The 15,987-nt window shown below is 38.0% G+C and overlaps 1 protein-coding gene across 42 annotated transcripts in view; it reads left to right on the top strand.

Moving 5' to 3' along the window:
• ELAVL2 (ELAV like RNA binding protein 2) overlaps nt 1-15,987 on the top strand; it is a 157,567-nt gene that overhangs the window by 63,038 nt on the left and 78,542 nt on the right. Inside the window, exon 1 of one of the 42 annotated variants that reach the window (XM_069474309.1) lies at nt 15,451-15,459. The exons of the other annotated variants lie outside the window; for them this stretch is intronic. The gene's annotated coding sequence lies outside the window, so the exon portion shown is untranslated. Of the gene's footprint in view, nt 1-15,450; nt 15,460-15,987 lie in introns of those variants that run through there. 42 annotated transcript variants of the gene reach the window in all.

Raw genomic sequence — 15,987 nt, 5'->3', positions numbered from 1 at the left:
CTGATGCCATGGCACTCACTCTAGCCTGGGCAACAAAGTGAGACTCTGTCTCAAAAAAAAAAAAAAAATAAAAAATAAGAAATAAAAAAAAAAAGAAAAAAAATATATATAAGTTCACTAACCATTTGTCTGATGACAGTCACTTGTGGAGAGTGGGGTGTTATATTTCACCTTACCATTTAGGAAGAATTTCCATTTCTCATGGCTACATCTAGCATCTGGGCACTGGCCTAGGCTAGACTGATGTAGAGGGTAATTGAAAATTAACTGAATAGACGGGCCAAACTTTTATTCTGTGTTTACTGAGTCTCTAAAACTGTCAAGGCCATCTAAAGTTGTTACAGTAAGAAGGAAAAAATTAGAGGATTATTTTCTTATACTGCACTGTCCTAGAATACAGAAGCTCTTGGCTTATTTTCTTTTACTTGGCTTACAATAGTCCCCCTTTATCCACAGTTTGCTTTCTATGGTTTTCAGTTACCTGAGGTCCAGAAATATTACATGGAAAATTATGGACATAAACAATTCATAAGTTTTCAGTTTCAGGCCGTCTGAATAGTGGGGTGAAATCTCAGTGCTGACCTGCCCAGGACTTGAATCCCCTTTGTTCAGCATCTCCATGCATAGCCTCTCCCCGACTGTTAGTCATGTGGGTTGTCAGATTGACTATTGAGGTAGCAGGGTGTGTATGTTCAGGTAAGCCTTATTTTACATAATGATGGCCCCAAAGGGCAAGAGTAGTTATGCTGGCAATTTGCATATGCCAGAGACAAGTGTAAAGTGCTTCCTTTAAGTGAACAGGTGAAAGTTCTCAACTTAATAAGGAAAGAAAAAATTTGCATGCTGAGAGACCACATAAATTTTATAACAGTATATTGTTATAATTGTTCTGTTTTATTAGTTATCCTTAATTTCTTACTGTGCCTAATTTATAAATTGAACTTTATCATAGGTATTATGTATAGGAAAAAACATAATAGGGTTCCATACTATCTGCAGTTTCAGACATCTACTGGGGGTCTTGAAGTGTATCCCCTGTGCATAAGGGGATCTACTGTATGTCACGCTTCCTTCTTACCTATAGTCTTAAAATTGCAGATTTCCTAGTCTATACTGTGTGTTCTCAGAAAAATGATTCCAACCTACTTTTTCTGCTGTTTTAATCAATGCTTGGATGTAAAGCCTGTGGTCAGACTATGCTCTGGCCCTGCTCTGCCTCAGCAGCTCCACTGTTCTTGAACTCCTGTTTCCCCTAAAAGCTGGATGCCTTCCCCAGTCTCCTATTGTTTGACTCCTGTCTGTTCTACACCACTGATCTGATAGTCCACTTGTCTTATTGAAGGTCTTTTGCAGTGGCTCTCAACCTTGGCTGCATATTAGAATCAAATCAGGTACTGGGCTCATAGGAGAGATTCTTATTTAGTTGATCTGGGGTGAAACAAGACAATGGTTATTTTAACTGCCTCATTGATGGGATATGAAGAACATGTGCTTTGGAGTCTGTTAGGCTTGAATTGGCAAGTTTTATGGTTCTGGGCAAGTTCATCTTTTTTAATCCTACTTCCTCATTGAAAAATAGGGATAAAACAATCCATTTTATTAAGTTGTTAGAGCACATGGAGGTAAGGCCCCTTAAAGGGGCTTAGTGCACTGCTTGGCACACCGTAAGGTAAACTAATAATAGCTATTGTCTTACTCTATCCAATAATGTCTTCCTTTTCCAGACGCCCCCTGTTCTTTCTCATGTTTGCTGTTACATCTATCGCCCTTTCCTTGTGTTCAAATTCCTGTCTTTCCTGTTAAAATTTATTTACAGGTCCAAGGTCCTCCATGATGTTTTATTCCATTGTGTCCTTAAATAAAAGTGTACCTTTTACTTTTTAAAATATATTAGACATGAAAAAAAGCTTCCAAAGGGAAATAGAGAAACAGCATCAGAACTTCTTTGAATAGAAAAGTAAACTGGGTCATGAGGGTGTCATTTTAAAATTTCAGTGGCTTAGATTTTTAAAAGTCTGTCCTTTTCTTTTCTTTTCTTTTCTTTTTTTTATTTTTGCCACTAAAGTTTCTGTTACTTAACCCACTGCAAGTTTCCTGGTAATACACTTTTTGAACACTTATGTCTTAGTTTTTTTGTCTTAATAGGCTCCTAGTCCTATCTTTACCTTGAAGTTTTAATATTTTCCCCCAAGCCCCTTATAGCTTCAGGGTGACTTTCTGAGTGATATATTCTCTCTCTAGTGATAAAGGGCAGAGCAACACCAGTTGAAAGGGATAACTGTCTTTCTATTTTTAAAAGGTGCATTTTTATTGAACTGCTTTTTTTTTTTAATGAGTGAAAGAGTGTCTATGTCTAAAAACTCTCCCACTGTTGTTCTTTTGATATGTCAGTAATCAAATTTGGGTTGTCATTATTTTAGCAGCTTATGGTCCATGTATATTTTTAAATCATTCACATCTTATAAATGTTGATATGAAATAAGTATCAATCTGAGTTCCTTGCCTGGAATGATCTGGGTGTTTTTTATATATATACACACACATATAAAAATAATTTGTCTCAATATAAATTAGATCTTTATTGCTTACATCATTTTGATGAAATTAGTTATCAAGGTTGAATTTTCTTAAAGTTCCCCTTGACTTTTCTGATATATGATAGAATATTGTTTTTAAACTACTTTTCCTTTTCTGTGTTACTTTATTTTTTTTTTTAGTAGTGCACATGATGTCGGCTTTTATGGCAATTCTTCTGGAAGGTGACTTTTCTTCAGTAACAGAGATAAATGCTCTACTGTAGACATAAATGTTTCTGATGTCCTTGGAAAGATTTAGAAATCTCTCAGGTTTAGCTAGCTTGAGACAGTCAGTGTCCAAAATAGAGTGTAGCATCAGAGAAGACCAGCCAGGCAGTTCTTTCAGTAGATCAGTCAGCATTCTAGGTGACCTCATGTCTTCAGGGTGACCTCATCTGGTGACCTTCAAGGACACAAAGGTCTGGAATTCTTAGGTCATCATCCCCTTTTTTGGAACTGTAAATGAAGTGAACAGGTTGGGAGACAGGCCTCCTTTTAGTGGGACCCAGTGTCTCTTCTCCTCTATGAAGAATTCTATAAACTGATTAACTGTTTTTTCCATTGTGTGCCCTTTCCAGTTTTGACCTATTATTTCTGCTCAAACTGGAACTGGTCATATGCTTCAGAAGTACCTGTTCACAGGTTGATGGGACATAAGACAGTGAGGGTTCAGATATAGTGGCTTCAATTTGAAGGGGATTTTCACCTTTGTTATTTTTGTTTCCATACTATCCTTAAATAAGAAAATAATGTAAAGTTTGGAAAATATCTCATTAAAAATTGTTTCATTTTGACTATTTTTGACTTCTAAGGGCAGCTGTAATAACTAAAAGATCATAAGTCCTTGTCCTCCAGGACACAGAATAAATTCATCAAAATTTTCTTGTCATAATATACTTTGGTCTATGCATGGGCCGTCTTGAAGAATATTCAGTTGCATGAACTTGTATGATTTATTTATCTTCATATCTTCCTTCCTATTTTCCTTGGTAAACACTCAAGTTGTTTTCAGTTTTTTGCTTTGATGAACAGTGCTGCTATGAACTTCATTAGTGGCCCCACACTCTCCCCAAACCTGTGTGTAACCGTTGTTTCTTGATGTTTGTATTTCTCAGGGAAGTACAATAAGAAACTACCTTGGGAGGAGGAGGGTACTGATGGGTTTGCCAGCACTGTTTTGCCAAGGAAGGGCATTTAAAATAATCTTGACACATTCTCTATTATCACCATCATTTCCTGGATACTTAGACACCCAAAAGTAGATGCATATAATTTCACAAGAGAAGTTGAATGTATTTTAATTTATGGAAAATTCACTACGTTTTTCATTTTGCCCTCAACTGGTGAAGATTTTCCCACAATGTCTAGTGATGTGATTGGCACTTAGGCCCAAGCATGCCTGTATTCCCTAGAGATACTGTTTCTTGTATGTTACTGATTTACTGAGCTCTGACTTTCCAAATGAATTCTATGATTCCAAAGCTAATTGTCAGTGTGATGTAATGGGAGTTACAGGCTAGGGCCCCACTGCTGCCCCTACCAAGTTTAGTGGCCCTGAGCCAATCTCTGGGCTTGATTTGAAAAAAGGAGTCGTTGAGCATATTTGGTTTTTAGGATCTCTCTAGCTTCTTAAGTTTCCAAAATTGTAAAATTTGACCTACTGGTTTCCACATACTGCATGTAACTGCCTCCCTAGGATCAGATTCCTCAGGGTATAGGTTATATCTTATTCACCCCCTCCACACCCACAAACAGTACCTAGCATGTTGTGTGGCACCATCCCCTGCCTTCCAAAGATCAAGTATTACATATATCTAATCATGTTCCTTATCTTTAGGTCTCAGCTTTAATGTCACTTATGTAGACATTAAAGCATGTAATGTAAACATTCTTTTCTTCTGATCACCGTCCCCATTTTATTCCCATAGCATGCTGTTTTTCTTTATGGCATGAACTGCAGTTTTAAACACTAGCTTTGTCCTTTGGCTTGTTTGACACTAAGTTCCCAGAGTACCTGTCTTGTTTATGCCATGGACTCTGCCCAGCACAGTGTCTGGCACATGGTAAGCGTTTATTAAATGATTGAATCCATGTGTACCTCACCCCGTTTTGAACATGTAACAACAGATAGCCTAGTACACATGCCCTTTCTTTGTTCTGAGCCTGATTTTTTTTCCCCCCTATCATCCAGATATAATTCCTCCTTCTCACACTTACCAGATTGTGTCCTGTGTTGTGGTTCTGCATGTGTTCCTGTCTTTGCATAGACAGCAAGTGGGAACTCCTTATCTGAGTCATCTCGAGTGTCCAGCACAGTGCCCTGCACATAGGATTTGCATATTAAAGTGGATGCAGATGTCTTTATCCTTCAAACGTGTTGATATTTGAGGCATATCTATTTTTTTCCATGTCCTTTTGGTTGTGACTAAAGCCTCATTGGAATGCTTCATCTGCAGGGATCCCTGATGCCTTTATTCAGTAGTGAACCTCCTGGTTTTCACGTTGGTGCCTGGCCACTTGTGGTGGTGCAGAATTGTACTAGTTTGTCATGTTCTCTGAAATTACGTGTATTTCTGCAGTTTAACTTTTTGATTTTGCTTGCAGACACTCCATTTAAGTGGCTGTGGGTTGTGAGCTGAGATCTTGCTGTCTTCCATCTTTGGCACTTTCAGCATTTCCTTTTATTTTACAAGCTAGTTTCTCTTTGGCTATTTTTTATTTTGGGGACTAAAGTACAACAGATGAGGTAAGGATAATTCTGCCAAATAACTGATCTGGAAGTGGGATGACTCTACTACTCCAGAGAGTAGAGGTTGGCTGCCTTTCACAGGTGTTGGAATAAATTCCAGATATTTCCTGCTCTTTTGAGATAGGAGTTTGTTGGGTGCATAGAAAATGAGGTGGGCTCTCCTTCTTAGCCAAATATTTACCAGTTAGTATCTTGGAATATCTGGGGACTCATCTGAGCTCTCAAATGAGTGAGGGCCCAGTGAGCAGCTGAGAATGGAAGCTAGGAGGAAAGAAAAGGGCCTGAGAGGATATGTGCAAGATTATCAAGGAAATCGGACCTCCTTCCTGCTTTTCTCCTCAGCCGCCCCCATGGCCCCTTGCCCCCTCACTTCCTATGCCCTGGGGTCTCCATCTTCAGTTTTGCTTTCTCTTTGTGTCCAAGTGTATTTACCAAACCTTGGTGGTTAGGCAGACTGGTAAGTAGTTTATTTATCAATAATCAGGTAGAGGTGCCTCATCAGCAGAATATACCCAGAAGTATTTGTCTATATAATGCTGGTTTGCTTGGAGTGGGATAGAACATACTGATTCTTTAGGATTAATCTTAGTTCATAGTTCTAGTTCTTTAAAAGGGCTTAGTCTCTTGTATGTTTGTAAGAATGCCAAGCATATAACATTAATCACAGATTACTGGCAATTTGTTGACCATGCTGAGACCTTGCATTAAGCACTATGCTAGGCTCTGAGCAAATGTCCACCATATACTTTGAGTTATTGCAGAGTATCTGTAGTGTATGATTCTTAAATTGGCATCTGGACATGACTGTCAGTTGTTTAGTAATAGTGTTTTCACTTGGTTATGTGCTTGACATTTTTATGTTAAGGAAACTTTTCTCAAATACGCTATTCTGTACACTATGGTGGCTTAAATATTTGGCAGCTGGAACTTAGTATATTGTAGAGCTCCTCGTCTGCTTGTAAGTTGATGGTGAAAAAATAGCCTTTCGAGTGGGTGAAAAAATAGCAGCCTCGGGTGTGTGTGTATGTGTGTGTATTTACCTTTAATTTGAATTTCGCAAGTTAGAGTGATTATGGTAGTTTGACCTTACCATGTTAGAAATGTGGTGTTAGAAAGGAGAACATGACAGCAGAAAACAGTTCTCAAGAAGATGAGTGTCTTAGGAACAATACCTTACTACTTTGTATAGTGTCTGACAATTTTTATAAGCCATTCTTTTATTATTTATTTCTTATAAAAACTCTGTTTGCTATGCAGAGTGAGAAAAATCTGTCCGTTATAGATGAGGGAGGTTATCAAGGTTAAGAATTTGTTGGTCACAGTACTACTGAGAAATAGATTTAAGACCAGCTGCGGTCTTTGGACCTCATATGAGCTTTTACTTTCTTTCTGGTCTGTTTCTATGTCCCCCTTAGTTGTTTGTTAGTCTGGGATTTGAGAGTGAGATATTTACCTCTCTGAGGCCACTCCTAATCCTGACTCTGGTTTGTGTGAAAGCTTAAACTACAAATATCCCAAATGCTACATAGTATTGAGGCTTGTCTTGTCTTGGCCTTTGTTTATCTGGCCATCTCATAACTCTTCTGAAGAACTGAACTGAAGCCTTCATTTTAATGCCAATGGATGCATTTAGTTCTGATGTTTTAGATACGGGAAATAGTGGCTATATTTTGGGACGGTGCTGTGTTTTATGCATGATAATTTTTTGATTTTAATTTAGACCAATCCAGTATGCTTATTTCTGTAAACTTAATGAAGAATATGGGCCAATATAGTTATGGATGTGAGCTAAGAGGTGTATCTCTTACCTAATATTAACATTCTATTTAACTCTATAAGTTCACAGTAAATTGACCAAAAATATTATGAGAAAATTATACAAAGACTCATAAGGAGTTAATATTATAAACTTTTATCAAATTATGAGTATTTGGTATGTGGAAAGTCATTTTCCAAGTTTATTAGATTAGAAATTTATCTTAAGAGTTAACAATTATGTGTCAAGGTGGGATCCCTAAGTACTTGTTAGTGTTTATGTTTAAGTAAAATGTGAGGATTTTAGATTCTGTTTAGTAAGTTCTCTATTGTGTGACTGCTTTCTTGTTTTTGAATCTCATACACTAGATTAGGAAACAAATATAAAATGATTATTATAATGTACTACTATTTAATGCCAAATGTTGGTCTGTTCTTAGTTCATGTTTTATAATACAGCCTCTGGAAGAATCAACCTAGGTTATGTGTGAGGTTTTCCAGAATGGGTGATTATGCTCTGCACATTTAGGAAGCCATACTTTACCTAATATTAGAGATTGGGCTAGAAGTTAAATGAGGATTTTTTTTTTTTTTTAAAGGAAAATTACCATGAAATCCAGGGGGGGAAAAGTCAATAGCATTAAAGTAATAGTCTGCAATCTTAAAAGATTTGCAGTTGATAGGAAATAATTTAATGTGCCCTATAGAATCCTCAGTTTTGGATTGCCTCCAGCTTTTTATTTTTAGCTGTGGCTTTTTAGTTAACAAGAGGTGAAAAAAGTGTAGTTTCCTCCTGCTCTCTGCCTGAAATTACTGAAACTTTCAACACTGTGAAAGTTCAGGGGATTCTGGGAGACTAGGGATTCTTGGAGACCATTGTTATGAATTGGGTGGTGGTGTGGCCTCCTTTTTGTTTAGACCTCCATTTCTAGATTAGGAAAGAATGGTGAGTTAGTTACCTTCACATTTTAACCAAATTGTAATTGCTCTGATACTGCCAAATGGACCCATGGACAGTCTTGTAGTACTTGGTTGGAAAACTTACACAGGAAACAAAATAACAGCTTCAGGGACAAAGAAGAATGCGTTAGTTTCTGAGTCTAAGCAAGCAGAAGGAAGCCTACAAACCCTCTAGTGTTTATACTCCATCAGCCACCTCCCCAATAGTCCATTTACCCTGCTATAAATAGCCAGTCTTCCTTCAGCAGGACTTTGCTCTCTCTTCTTGCCTTGAAAGACTTTCTGCAGGTCCTGGAATTGCCTTTGTCTGACTGCCTGCCTGTTTGGCCAGGGTGAAGGAAGTTTTCATGGGAATCTACTTGGGGAAACAGAGTACGGCAGAAAAAGTATGAAGATCTCTTTCTTTTAGTCTGTTCTGTTCCTGCTTACCCACTGTTCTACCTTCAAAATGTAGTTTGTAGTGTCATGAGACAGTTTTTAGAAAGTTTAAACTGGAAAATTGTTTAATGTTAATTCAAGGGCTTCTGGCATGTGCAAGGTGATTTTTATCTTTTTGTGTGTGATTTTTTTTATCCTGGATAAAAACATTTCTTTAGGGTATCAAAATATTTAATTGGGTCTGTATTAACTTTCTTCCTCAGCCCCCAGAAGGGATGGGATATACTTCTTGGTGGACAAGCTGGCGTTCTAGTCCAAATTCAGAATAGTGGTAAGCATGCCAAAATGGGTCCGATTTTAGGGTGCTTTGAATGTGTGTGGCAGTCTTTTTAGGATGTTTAGTAAAACAGACTTGATGTTTCGTTACCTCATTTTTGCTTATGCTTATTCATTTGACTATTTTCATAGATTAGTTCTAAAATTAAAGATCCTCAGTTTAGATGACCAGGATATGTCCAAAGCAGTTAAGATTAATTCACCCCTACTCCATCCTATTATTAGTTGTCTCTGTATGTAGTGTCTACAGTGAAGTTGCCAGGCATTTTACTCTTGGAACACCCTACCCTGCAATGTTTGGCCTTAAGAACCTCTCCGCCACTGTGGTAGAAAAGCTGTATACTCTAACATGTTTGACATCCAGGCTATGATATTCTTTTACTTGGGATCTAGCCCTTGCAGGGGCTAGCATGTTAAGGCAGTATTGGGAGAACTAGAAAGAACATGCTCCATTTAAAGGACAACTTACTGGCTAGTAGCTCTGTAGGAATGTGGACGTTTGTCAGTCTTGCTCTCTCTTTTTTTAAAGAGAAGTCTGAAATATTTTTTAAATGTAAAATCGCTAAATTGATGAAGTTTAAAATGTGTTAAACGCTACTGACTTAAAAAAGAAAAAAAAAAGACATAAGATAGGCCAAATAGCCTTTAAATGCTTTAAATCCTCCTTTAAATGCTATCTTGTTACCTCTTTTCAACTTTGTGCATGAATTGTTTAAGCAGAATCCATTGTTGTCTTTAAATTTTATTTTTGGTTTTACTAACTGGCTGTCAGATTGTGTCCTTTATTTGAATGCATAATACTCTTAAGAAGATTGGCTCTTTCCCACCCACCCTCACCCCCACCTTTTCTCCCTTCCGGTCAGGGCCACTATGGGCTCTTGTCCACTTTGCCATCAGGTGTATGATGAACTTTGTACCATAAAGAATGTTAAAAGCGGCATCCTGGCTGCTGTTTCTGTTGGCCATGCTTATTAGGCCTTCGTTAATGTGTAGTGAAGCTTGATGAATAAGAGGAGGATTCACTTGTTTGCATTTTGGTCAACTCCTAATGTAGGAGGCCAACTGTCTAGTCTTAGCAATTCAAGGAATGGGTTATTTTCAGTTAGAGCAAGAAGTTACTTCAGAGAAGTATCTCTGACTTGGCCAGCGATGCATAGTAGCTGTTCTTTCTTGATCTGATGGCAGTGAAATTTGGTCTGATGAATGTTGCAGTGCAGCGAAAGCTTTCTTAATTTACTACTTCTGCTTCTGCTGTGGTCCTCCCCCTCCCCCACCCCCAGCTTTTGCTTTTTTGAAATGAAGAATAAAAAAGTGTCCTGATTCCTCAACGGCGTTCCAAGGCCTGCAGTTCCCAGATCTTTGTTGTGAATCCTGGGTTTTAGGCTGACAAAAGATGGCTGTAGAATGCGTGCTTGGGTGGAGCAGAAGGGCATAGAAAAATCACATTCCTAAGCCATTCTACTTCCTTATGGTGATGATTCTCAACTAGAGATTGGCAGTCAAAAAATCAAGTCAAGGAACTCTTTAAAATATGTCTAAGTTAGAGTGTATTTGAGTAGATCTCTCCTCTTTACAGAAAAACAGTGAAAAATTTGGATTTAGGGCATAGTTCCCTTCAGAAGAATGGCTTAGGATCCTTTCGTTCAAATCCATCTGATATTAAAGTAGTAGATGATGATAAGAATTTCTTTTAGGGTGATCTGAGAGAGACTTCAGTCATAACTGCTCTATACTGTATTGCCAGGTACATAGTAGGTACTTCCTGAAAGTCTTACCAGCAGTAAAAGATTGTATTAACTGCCAAGCAATTTACATGTTGAATCTACTATGAGAGAGTTCTTTTAAAGAAACTTGCACTTCATATAGGATAAAGTTGTAACAGGAAATGGGTACTCAGAAACTTTTAAGCAATTCTAAATCAGGAGAACTTCAACCTGCACTTCTCTGTAATTTCAAAATTTCGTAGGCAAAAGTCCAGTTTAAGTATGGATGCTGTGCCCAATCTCCTATTCACTAGTATTTTATACATTGGGAAGCAAAATGCTTCATTTCTTTCTGCTCAAATACATATACAAACTCAGATGTTTAAGTTAGAGGTGGTAGTTTCCATAGAAGCAGTGATGTTTGCCTTTTTATTTTTTTCTTCGGTAGCAAAATATTTAGCACAGGTCAGCTAGAGAGATTATTATTCCTGGCTGTGAGTTCTTAAAGGTTTCCTTATGTGCCTTTGACTTCTCTGGGTGCCTTCCCTGGGCCCAAGTATGTTCTGGAGAAGAAGCTCTCTGAGGGGTGGTATGTTGAATGTGTTTTGTGCACCTTTGTTTCCCCAGAATCTAGCACAGTGCCTGGTACATCCAGTGAATCAGGGATGTTGCCTTTCTGGCCTTAGATGGTTTCTTCTGGTACTCCTCTTTTTGATAATTATTCTGTACACCACACCTTGGCTGGGTTGGGAGAGAGAGGTGTGTAAACTTCAGGTGTGGCGTTTTTATGTGTCAGTGGTGAGATTGGCTTATTTTAAATTGAGATGGGTTAACAATGGAATACACTGGTCTTTCCTTCTCTCCCTTCTTTCCTGAGGCTTACATAATTTTAAGAAAGGTTTGTAGCTAGAAATTTTAAAAAAATGCTGATTCAACTGGAAGCTCGAGCTTAGAATATAAGAATTAGTAGCTGTATCTGGAAAGGGATGTGTGTGTTAGTGGTAGGGCTTGACAGTCTACTGTAAAGCTACCTTCCCCTTTGTAAACAAACTGAGATGACTTTGGCTCCTTCAGGTGTATAGGGTTGCAATGGGAAAGTTTCCTCATTTGGCAGGGAATGTAAAACCACGTGGATAAATAAGCAGGATGTTTTTTACTTGCCATTTTGAATTACACTTCACAGCATTTGTTCTCTCTCTGTCTTCATATTTATTACTGAGGAGACAAAGGAAGTGCGTGGGGCATACACGAGTCAAGAGAAAGAAGGAGCTCTCTGCTCCGACTCTGTGATTCACAGAAAGCTTCCTGGAGGCCTTGCATCTCTTCCTGTGCTTGAGGATGTTTTCCGTTAGCCAGGAGAAAGGTAGTGAGGCTGCTACAGGTGGAGGAAAGAGGTGGTGTGACTCTGGGAAAGAGGAACTCCTGGGAGTCTGTTAGAGCTTCTTGTGTACGATGGGGATCAGTGGGCTCCAATTCAAGTTGGATGCTTTGCTGTGGAGCTGAGGTGGCTGCTTTGTAGGCACCGTGGTGTCAGGGAAGGCTTTAAAAAGAGATGGTAGTGGGATGCTGATCACTGCAGCCGTGGGATGGAGGATGGTTTGGAGAAGGGGCCAGTCTGGAAGCAGGGAGATCAGCTAGGAGGCTCTGGACGGGGTCTTTGCTTAATATTTGCGTGGACCCTAGAAAATTTTGAAATCTGCATTCGTAAATTGAAAAAATGTATCTAGCTCAGAGTGCAGAAGAGGATTAAATGAAGTTTTGTTTGTAAAATGGATAGTTTGAAGGTCGGTGTGGAATCAGGAATCAATAAACACTAGTTTTTTTTCCTTTGCCACTTTTTCCTGCTCTTTTTTAGTCCTAGGATTGATTGATTTCTTCTACAAAAGGCAGTAAGATCATTTCAGCCTCCCTATAGAAAAAGATATCCAAATTTTATGGAGCATTCAGGAGGATGCCTTTATTTTTCTTTTCTTTTAATTAAACGTGATCTTAAAGCCACAGTTAGGGCAGGCCTAAAAAATGTTTAAATTTAGGTCATTTTGAAATCACGATAGGAGAAAGATGGTAGGAGAGTGTACAGTGTCATATGGATGTACATGTATGGATCATTTCCCTGATCTGTGCGTTGTAGAAACTTTAATACCATGTGATAGTGTAATGTACCCATCTTCAGCCTGGATTCTAGAGTCATGAATTCGATTTCCACACTGCCTTTTCTCCCTGTTTTGTAATAATAAATCTGGATGTAAGTAGAAGATGCTTGGGATCGTCCTTGAAGTTCTTACTTACCAGCGGGGAACAGGAAGGTATCAGTTTCTAATCTTAAAAAATTAAAATTCCAAGAGACTGAGCAGCTGAGCATGAGAAGACTGAGTTGGGGAGGATGGAAGATGTGCACTTTTTCAGGGAAGAGGGAGCATGCACTTCTAAAAGTAAGGTAAATTGAAATAGGCAAGGCTGTAATTCTAATGTGAAACACTTAGGCTATTGGCACTCTGTGTATTTAAATATAGTCTTTGGAGATCTGGGGTTAAAAATTGCAGCATTGCAAGTAAAAATTCTTAACTTCCTTAGTCACCATTTGTGACTATGCTAAATGTAGTTTAACATAGCATCTGCTTCAGAGGCCCAGGACAGGAGTTGACAGTCATGATTAGGAAAAGTCTGCATACTGTAGCTGCTGTCCACAGTGTTCCCTTTTCCTGTTAAGCTCCTAGCACAACTCTGCAGTCTTGTTGCCTATTTAGACGTGGGGGAGAAAAATGACTAATCCTTAACCTAAAAGACACATGAGCAAGTTTTTTATGGTAACATTTTAAAAGAGTCACCTTCCTCTGTCAAACAATAATGATAATAGCCCCTAATATTCACTTAGTACTTTAGAGTTTGTAAAGTGCTTTGACATATTATTTGACAAAATATGTGTATGTAATTAAGGCTTTTAAAGAGAAGAGACCCTGTTATCCCTTCTCCCTCTTCCCAGAATGGAATGATCCAGAGGCTGAATGCCTTTGTGGTTTGAGTCTTAAAAGTTTGCTATGTTAAAATGCAGCCTGTGATGGCATACGTGCCCCCTTTTCTCTGCTTCAGAGTAAGGGAGATAGACATTGCCTCTCATCACATCTTGGAAATAGGTATGTACGTACATACCCAGGTTATACATACACAAATATTCTTGTACACTTCATTGTTCATCTCTAACATGAGGAGACTTGCCCCCAAGTACTCTTAGAGATCCTTTGACATTTGTTTCAGCCGTGCTTTGCTTTAGTGCTACTGAAATGACTTGCAAAGTGGGAAGTGTGATAGAAGTAGGAGTGGAGACACTTTGCTGGGGGAGGTGGTCAGGGGTCATTGACTGGGACCTGGGCATCTTGACTTGTTTACCTGGTAGGGAGGTATCAGAGATCTGGGATTGGGTTACATGTGCCTGCTGTGGATATAATAAATGGACGGGATCTGAGGCTGAGAAGGTCCTTACCTGTTCTATAGTAAATTGCATTAACTTTAAAAAAAAAAAAAAAGCATTATTAACTTTTATATAATAATACATTCTTAGATTAACTAGAAATTTCCTTGTAATATAGTACTCTCTCAGCAACCCCCTCCCCTCTTTGGAATCACTGACTAAAAACAACACTTTCACTGAATGCCAGCCCCCCTCCCCCCACACCTCACCCCCTTTTGGAAATATAGCAAATAACCAGTAGCTTAACTACTATAAAAAGTCACAGATATACCTAGGCGTTTTTTGGCCCAGCTGGGATGTAGGTTTTAAAGAAAGATGTCATTTTGGGGGGGGAGGGGAAGAGGTGGACCGAAGGAAATAAAGTAACTTTCTTAGTGTGAATCCTGTATTTTAAGATGTTCTAACTTTCCATACTAAATAAGTCATAGGCATGTTTCTAAATAAAAAATATACATCTCTGGGGACTCTCAGAACTTTACACATCAACTGAAAAGAAAAATACCATTTCATGGGCAAATACCAGTAATCGAGATGATCCGCATTTCAGAGGGGAAGGAACCTGTTTGCATTGATGAGTGTTTGTAGTCCTATAGTCCTGCAGTCTACAGGGGAAGAGACGACATTGTTCTGTTCTCCACCATACATTTATGAATTACAAGATTTTATGGGCCATGGAATAACATCTCTTTATTTTCGGTTTCTCTGATATCCTGCAGAAATATTTGTAGCCTCAAATTAGCCTTGGTAATTCCCAACATTACTAAGAAATGTACCTTGTTTTGTTGACACTTTTGGATGCCTTTATTTTGGTATTAGCTGCTTGGAATTAAACACTAACTGTAGTATTTGGTTTTCTATCTTTAAGTCCTGTTAAATGACAGTGAAGAGTAAAATGTTAACCGAAGTGCTCAGAAGGTGTATTGTAGCCCCTTACATTTCAGAATTTAAAAATGGCATTTGTGTCCGTAAATCTTCCTTGTCTTTTATATTCTCTTTAAGATTAGGCATTCTTCCTGTTTTGGAGCTCTAGTATGACAGAGTATTTTAGTATCGGTATCCAACAGAGGAGCTGTGTTTTTAACCTACCTAATGAAAACACTCAACTACTGGGATTAATTTGAGGATTTCCAATCAGCCTTTCACAATTTGTACTACCCTGAGGGGGTTTCTGATAGCTGTGACTTTTGCAGAAGAATGTGAAGTTAATCCAATTTCTATGTTGATTACTATGTTAACTGTCTTAATTTAGCAATTCAAATTTATCTGCCTATACCAAACAAAAATTCTGCTACAAAACTGTGGGAGTAGTTGATTTTATTCTTATTGTACTCATAACCCTTTTTAGGTTCTATAGCCAAATAATGGCATGGAAATTAATTAGGCCCACTGAGGTTGGAATGAAAGAATGAGGTTGGAATGATGCATCACTAGAAGGTAACCATTTAGTGTATTCCAGCCTATGACCAAGATTGAGTTAACCCACGGTTTAACCTTCACTACTGTAGAAGTGTATAAATGATCCGGTTGAAAAATGTAGATTTTAAAGTTTACTTCCATTTCACAAAATGTGACTTATTTCTTATTACCTTTATCTACTTTGTTTTGAAGCTTTTGAGGGGGAACTTTGAGATATTTTCTTATTTTGAATTCTGAAAGCTTTAATTAAGGGGGCTCTCTTAGGTTATGAATCAATTTCTGACATGCTGTGTTTTAGTAGTTGCATCTTTAAGTTACTGAATTTTGACTTTGCATTTGCTACTAAATGAATCTGTTGCTGAATTCTTTTGTAAAGAATCCATACATAAAGTAACTCTTGATATAATATTTATGAACTCAGATTTTTTTTATATTGGATTTCTTTAAGGAGATGTATATATTTTTTCCGTTAAGACTCAACTCTCCATAAAAGCCCTTCCTTTGCTTATTCATCTTGTATTCTTAGTTCCCAGAACATATAAATGTTTTGGTGGTTTGTTTGAATGTGGGAAGTTAGAATCTAAACCAGTTTCTTGATAATGGATTTAAACAGTTTACTGATATAATTAAAGTGTAGCACATTAG

The sequence above is a fragment of the Eulemur rufifrons genome, chromosome 7 (assembly GCF_041146395.1).
Source record: "Eulemur rufifrons isolate Redbay chromosome 7, OSU_ERuf_1, whole genome shotgun sequence".
NCBI lineage: Eukaryota > Metazoa > Chordata > Mammalia > Primates > Lemuridae > Eulemur > Eulemur rufifrons.
Note: the sequence above shows the minus strand (reverse complement) of the source record. Positions and strands in the feature narration are given on the sequence as shown.